The following is a 7469-nucleotide window of genomic DNA, read 5'->3' as shown; positions in this document are numbered from 1 at the left end:
CGTGCATTGCTCCCCCGGGGGTGATAACTCTGCCTCGCCGCCCGGCTTTTGCATCTGCAGGCGAGGGAGCAGCTGCTGGAGTCACTTCCAGTCCTGCAACTGGTTTCTGTCTGGGATGGGATGGCTTTACACGGGTCGGTTTAAAGGTGTCTTCCACCTCTCCTGCCTAGGGGTACCAAGGCCTAAAAACAATCCTCTTAGACCCTCAGTGCCCACCGAGATCGCTCAGTCCTCATGGGGAATGTCTGATCTCTGGGTTTAAATGTGTCTGCATCCCTGCATTGCCTGTGCGGAGGTCTGCTGAAGCCATCTGTGTGTGCCTAGCCCTTCACTTACCATTTGCAAGAAGGCTTTCCCTCTGCGGGATGCTGAGGTAGGGGAAGGAAGGGAACACCCCTCATTTTGGAGATGCCAAAGCCTCCATCCGCTCAGCCACCTGGAGATGGAGGCAGCAATGCACAGATCTGGTTTCTTGGTTCCTGTTTCTATGGGAGAAGCCCTGGACTGTGTCAGCATCCCCTCAGTAGACCCAGTTTAGCTGCAAATTGCTTCAAGAAATGTATGCAAATAGGAAAACTTTGATCTTCAGCTGCCTGGGCTGGTGTGCAGGGAGTGGGTAAGGCTTCCTGACATCTCAGACGGTATTACTGTTTTATTTGTCTGTGATCAGTTGTTCATGTTTTGTTTTATGGGAACCATACTGAGGATGTAAATACTGGGTACGGTAAGCAGATGTGAAAAGAAAGAGCCTGGTCGTGGCCGTGCTTGGAAGGTGCTGCCGTGCTCAGCTAGTGGGCTGTTAGCTAGGTGTCCCCACACCGGAGCAGTGTGTTTGGCGTATCCCCGAGGCCTTACTTGTAAGAGGGGAGAGGGAAGGAGGGAAGAAGCAAAAGGGAAGAAACGAGGGGCTGGTGTTCACAGGGCTCAGACTTTACACTGTGGAATTTACCCTTCTCCCGCTATTCTGGCTGTGCCCCAGGAATGCAGAGCAGATCCTACTTTCTTGCCTTGCTCTGAGCCAGACAGCTGGGTCCCAGCGAGAAAAGCCTTTCTGCCTTTGTCTCTCTTTTCTTTAGTGTCTTTTCTTTGAATGCTGGTGTCTCTGGGAGCTTGGTGCCTTCCAGCCCATGGCAGTGGAGCCTGTTGGTGCCCTGGGGAAGCGGGGAGAGGCGTGGGAGCAGCCTGTGAGGCAGCGACAGGCAGTTTGGCTCTTCTTAATTAAGGGAGACTTTTGAAGGGGGTGTTCTGGGAAACACGGTCCTTGCAGAGATGGGACCGCATGTGAGAACTGCTGGCTCCTGCCAAGGCACTTAACACAAAAGAAAGCGCATGGTGTGTTTGGGATTACAAATATTTCCCAGCCAAGTAAGTAGAGTTTAGCAGCGGGAAAATGGCCCATTGGGTGTTTTGGGGGCTTGTGTGCTCACCTTCTGCAGAGGGCCCTATGCGCAGCCTGCAGAAGTCCTTTTTGCTAGCACTCCTGTGCTGGGAGCTCTCTCAGCCACTGTCTGTCCATGCAGTCCTCATCCCTACCTCAGTTTGCAGCTTGCTGAATGTACAGAGGCTGCTGGCAGGTGACCACAGGGCTCTCACCCCAGCCCTAGAGCACCGACAGCCTGACATGTCTCAGTGCAGGCACTGTCTGCTTGCCTTCCTGCAGCTCCTGCCAGACTGGAGCCAAATTTGGGGTTCAAGGGTCTCGTGATGGCTGCAGGAGCTCAGTGGAAGCCTTCATGATCGGAAGGTCCTGCCGGTCACTGATGTTGCTGATACAGCATCCCCACTCGTGGCTCTTCTTGCTTGGCACCTGCCTCGATGCCTTCCAGTCCTAGCAAGTGGCAGAGCTGTGATGGATTTTCCAAGTCCTTCTGGCCACAAGTGTTAGCTCTTCTTCCAGTCCCCTAAGGCTTTCCAGCAAGGAGGGACCTTGTGAACGCCTGGGCAAGCGAAGTGGCATCATGACATGAGTCTCAAGAGGAACCACCAACCGGGGCTAACGTCTCTCAGCAGCCCCCTTCCCAGCAGGTGTTTGGTGGAAAGAGACTGTGCAAGAGGGAGGAAGGGAACAGTGGGTCCGATTCTGCTCTGTTGTGAGCAGCAAGGAGGTGGAATAACTCCTTCAGTCCATGGGTCACTTGGGCGTGAAACTGCTGTAAGGCACTTCAGACTGAGAGGAGGTGGGGGAAGAGCTCTCTGATGAGAGCTAAGGGGAAGGGCAGGGAAGTGAGAAAGAAAATGAATTTAAATGGATTAAGCCTGTCTGTCCAAAGTCCTTTGTTTCCTGCCACCTCCCTGGTGTGACTTTCACGGCTGTATTCTGTGTGGCTGAGGACCTGGTTTTAGGTTCCCTGCAAAGTCAGCATGGAGCTTTACACCTCCTGGGCATTTCCCTGAGCAGCTGGAGGAGAGTCCAGGAGCCAAATACCCAGCACAGAGAAACCCCTTTGATTTATCTTCTCTAATGTCTTTCCTGTCCTCTCTGTAGGTGATGGCCTCATGAATTGGTGTCTCCAGCATCACTGCTCAGTGGGTGGCAAGCAGGGACACATTCCCATCAGGCAAGCCTCTGTTCTCACCCTCTCGCTTTTGGGATTCCCCTTTTCTTTGGCCCTGGCATCTTGTTTTCTCCTGGGCAGCCAAAGTGGGTGTTTGTACAGGTGGTGGTAGGTGCAAACAAGGCTGGGGGTCATGCACAGTGAACTGCCCTTGTAAACACCAGGGATCAGGAGTATTTCTTGAACAGGCCTTGAATTACTTGGTTCTCCTCCTCAGCTGGCAGCCCAAAGCATGGGCATGGGGAGGGGGCAAAGAAGAGGACGTGGAGTTAGGGCAAATTTGGCCTTTGGGCCTGGACTCACAAGTGGAAAGGTAAAGTAATATGTAAAGTAAAGTAATATGTAAAAATGTCTGTTGGTCAGCAAAATGCTTTGCTTCAAAGCTATTTTTAGCTTTTTAAAATCTTTTAAATGAAAATGGCTGGAATTGTGCAGGCTGTCCTGGATCCAAACAGCGCACCTTGAAAATGCCAAAGTAAAACGTTTTGATTTTTTTCCAGACTTCAGCTTAACTAGGCCAATGTAACAGTCTCAGTATGAATTTCCAGAAAGTTTTGCTTGATCCACTACTGCTTATTTTTCATTTATTTGGTTTTGCCTTTTAAAAAAACCACTTCCTTGACCTTAATTCTGGGTTGAACCCAGCAGTGCAGAGTCTGCCGAGGTTGGGATCTGCCTGGTGTACTGCCCTCACAAAACCAAGGGGCACGCGTGGAGCAGAGCTCCTGGGCTGAGTGCACAACTACCTGCAGGGCTGCTGGGCTGGCACCGCCGCCTCCTCCAACCTAGGAACAAGCGATATGGTGGCAGGACTGTCCTGCCCCTCACCTTGCAGAGGTGCGCTGCATCTGCACAGGGGTCCGGTCCAGGAGTGGGTCCCTGGGGGAGCAGCTAAGGCAAGCCACAGCCCCGTCCCCCATGTAGCTCGCGCTGCAGCTCATGTGGTGACCGGGGCAGCTGCAGGGTCGTGCGGCTCTTCCTCCCCCTTCTCCCCCTGCAGCCAACCCCGGGATTCGGCCCCCAGGAAGCAACTCCCTGCTGGGCCGTGGTCTCGGCAGGGCAGGGACAAGCTGCAGCCCCGGGTGAGGTACGCCACAGTGTTTGTTGTCTAATCATCTCCTGCCCCTGTGCCAGGAGCCGAGCGCACACAAACAGTGCCGGGCTCCGGTGAGAAGCACTGCCTGCGAGATAAGCCAGGCAAGGAAAACACATCCATCTTCATGTCTCTTGGCCTGAGACGGAGTTTCATCTGCTGGCATTTTCCTGGCGTAGTCTCAGGGCACACCACAATTCACCTGAGGAGCCAGACACCGGGGAGCCAGCTCCCATTCCTGGCGAGAGGTGTCAGCCCCAACTGGTGCAGATCATGATGGCTGCAAGGAGCTGGTGGTTGAGGCCCTGTTGGTGCACGGGGAAGGGTGCCGACCCCGGGCTGAGCCCCTGCGGCAGCCTGGACCTGGCTGCACGTCGCCAACAGTTGTGTTCATCATCTGAGCAAAAGGGCGAGACTCCCTGCCCAGAGCCCCCGTGCCCGGGCATGCACCCAGCACCCAGCAGTGCCCAGATTAAGAGCTTCCAGCCAGCAGCCTGGTCAGAGCAGAAATAACTGGTCTTTGGGAGATACAGAGATGGAGTGTGAGAACAGAGCAGAGACTCGACTCCAGCCTGCGGCTGCTCAGTGTCTGATAAGGAGGCTGCTAGTGCCGTCTTGCAGCGCTCCCGACCTGCCAGCTCTCTGCAAATGAAACATCCTGGTGAAACGCCCCCCACCCTTGGCTCCCTCTGATCCCCTCCGAAGCTGAGCCGAGACTGGAATGTCTCCTGGGATGTGATTCCCTCTAGCCTAAGGGGGACTGCGTTAATAAAACCCAGTGTGAGATGATGGGGGAGGAGGCAGGCAGGGCTGGTGAGATGAGGCTTTTAGGAACAAGTCGCGGGTCTGCTGGAAATGTCCCGTCCTGTCCTCTCTCCCTCCCCCTGTCCCCGAAGCCGAGCTGTGGAATTCAGGGTGTGGGTCGAGGCTTTTCTTCACGCATGTTTCTACTCAGAGCAGCCAAACCACCCACCTCTCTCCCTCTCCCCCCTCGTCAGCACCTCCCTGGAACAGGTACCACTCCCCCAGCCCCTCTCGGCTCAGCCTCGCTGCTGCTGGGACCCTTCTGCCCCTCTGCATTGCTCAGGCATCATCCCAGGGTGTGCTTTTCCCGTGATGAGTGGAAGGTGTCCATCCCCGGAATGTGCAGGCCAGCTTGGCAAGCCAGGGCCAGCAGTAGCAAGGAGAGAGTGCTCCCCACATCTTGGAAGGAGCGGGGGGTGGCTGTGCTCATGGCAGGGAAGCAGCTGGGCTGGTTGGTGCCGAGTGAGCAGAAATAGGCATCCATGGGGCATCTGCCCAGCATCAGGGCAGTGCTGTGGGCTCTGACTGAATGAAGCCATGTGAAAGCAGTGAGGATGTGAGCCAGGAGGGAAGAATGACAGGAGAGCAAGTAAACTCAGTCCAGAGGAAATAACCAGGAAGAGAGATCATGGAAGTGTGGGGTTTGGGTGGTGTGAGTGCTCTCTTGGCTCCCATTGGGATGCAAAGTGGCTCTCACAGCTGTTAGTTTATGCAGCAGTGATGCAGTGCCCTGCAATTCGAAGTTCATGCTACCCTAGATGCTATGGGGAAGGACGTGTCTGTGACCCACACTGCGTTGCCACTAACAAATGTCACTGCAATAAATTGGCTGCCAGACTGTGGCAGAGCTCAGTTCCCAAGATGTTTTTCCACTTTCTCTTGGACAGCAATTGCTGAACTCTGAGACTGCATTATCACAAACTCAGTGTAGAAGCCTCAGATCCAGGGAAGTATCCAGAGACCAAACCGAAGACTCCGAAGAACAGTCTAAAAGGAGCACCACGAGAGCTTGCGCACGGCTGGGAATGAATCCAGCACGACATACACAGTGCCCAGCCTTTGCAGAGAGCTGTGGTGTTTGCTCAGGCCACCAATTTTGCAAAGGCCAGACAAAAAGCATGCACTGTTCCTACGGAGGAAGCAGTGGATGGTCTCTGCATTGAGCTCAGCACTGTATGGTTGAGGTTGCAGCTGAAAGAAGAGCATTTCAGCAGAAATCTTGACAAACCGGAGTGCACGACCGGGTTTCCATGCGCGTTTGCAGGGGAAGCAAGAGGAAGAGGAGATACCACTCGCTGCTGCTACAGAGGAAAGAAAAGATGGGCTCCAGTATTTAGTATGCGACTGGGAAGAGATGTTGGAAGCTGATGGCTGGACAGCCTCAGTAGGGCAGGGAGAGCAATGTGGTGATTAAAACTCACGAGACATTTTGGAGCGCTGAGACAGAGGAACCTGAATCACAGGTGGCTGTGAACTGTTTGTGTAAAGGCTGCAGCATCACACAAGATCTCTCCGGCTGCCGTACGGGCTATGTCTTTGCTTGGGAAGGGGCAAATGGGGGGAGGTAGTTACTGTAATAATCTGATTCAAAGCAGTAGCTGTTCATGGGTTGGTGCTAACAGCCTCCTAAAAGGTCACAGGTGCCTCTGTCTTACACACAGACCCCATTCTTGCTTCCGTATTCGCTCTCGTGTTGTTTTACTACAGACGCCTCTGAGTCCTCAGCCCCCCCCATCGCCGGAGCTGTGCTTGGGGAACCACCAAGCGCGCTCTCTGGAGATGTTTGCTCTGTGTCTGCAGCAGAGAGGAGGGAAACCAGACCAGCCAGGGAGCAGCTGTGCAAGAGTGGAGGGAAACAGCCTCTGGGTAGACATTTGGGTGAGGAGGAAATGCCAAGCCCATCGACTGGGACAGCACAGGAAAAGCAGGGAGCATGTAAAGGTGTGAGATCCCTCCAGGGCCTGCTCAGCACTGTTATCTCCTGCAAGGGATGTGAGCTCGCTGCTTGGGGCTCCCTGAAACCACCTGGCAGGTCCCAGCTAGAGGAAAGGATCCTTGCTCAGATCCTCCAGACACACACCAAACAAACCTGCACTGGCTTTTTAGCTGCACTGCTTACGGGGCGCTCTGCGGCCGTGAAGAAAACAAAACAAAATCTCCAAGCTAACGTTTGCCATCTTGTTCCATATTTAGCAGGTGAATTCACAGAGCTTACAGTAATTGTCATCCTCATGATCTGAGGATACACTGGAGGTGTTTTGGAAGAGGTAATTTCTTGACTAGGGCTGACTTTCGGGACACAAAAAGCCCTTCTTTAAGTTACAACTAATGGCATCAGCCTTCAGCTGGGATCAGAACATGCCTCCGAGTCCGCAAGCCCTGCTTCTGGATGTGTGGATACAAAGGAGATTGAACTTCTGAGATGCAGCTGCCACTGGGGAAGAGGAGATCTGGGGAACTTCTCTTTCTACCACCTCCTCTTTCCCCACCAGAAGATGAGGGCATCTATATTCCACATTTGATACTTTCCTCCACCCGCGGGTCACCAGGGTGGGTTTAAGTGGAACAGGTAAATGCAGAGATGTACCTACACCTCCCAGGACCCACGGGCATGGCTGAGAGAAGCCTTTCTTGATGGGGAAGAGCTCTCCAGAAACCCGGAGCAGAGCAGTCTAGCTCAGGTGTGCTCCAGCAGTCAGGCCCTGGGGTTCAAACGGGAAACACTTGTGATGTGAATGGATTTGGGTCCGGAAGAACCTTCAGACCAAAAGTGGGCTAGCATGAATGAGTTAAAATCCTTTCATTTGCTTTGTGAAATTTATTGAAAACTACATTGTTCATCTGCTGACACTTCACAGCTGTTGAGATTGCCCTCAGGGCAAACCACATCCAAGAAATGGCATGCAGATCCTGGGAGCACAAGACTTGAAAGCTGAAACGGCACTCTGTAGTGCTCCCTTCCCTTCCCTTCCCTTCCCTTCCCTTCCCTTCCCTTCCCTTCCCTTCCCTTCCCTTCC

This window comes from Aptenodytes forsteri, unplaced genomic scaffold (assembly GCF_000699145.1).
Source record: "Aptenodytes forsteri isolate BGI_AS27 unplaced genomic scaffold, ASM69914v1 Scaffold323, whole genome shotgun sequence".
NCBI classification, from domain to species: domain Eukaryota; kingdom Metazoa; phylum Chordata; class Aves; order Sphenisciformes; family Spheniscidae; genus Aptenodytes; species Aptenodytes forsteri.
The sequence above is the reverse complement of the archived record's forward strand: the minus strand, read 5'-3'. Positions refer to the sequence as shown.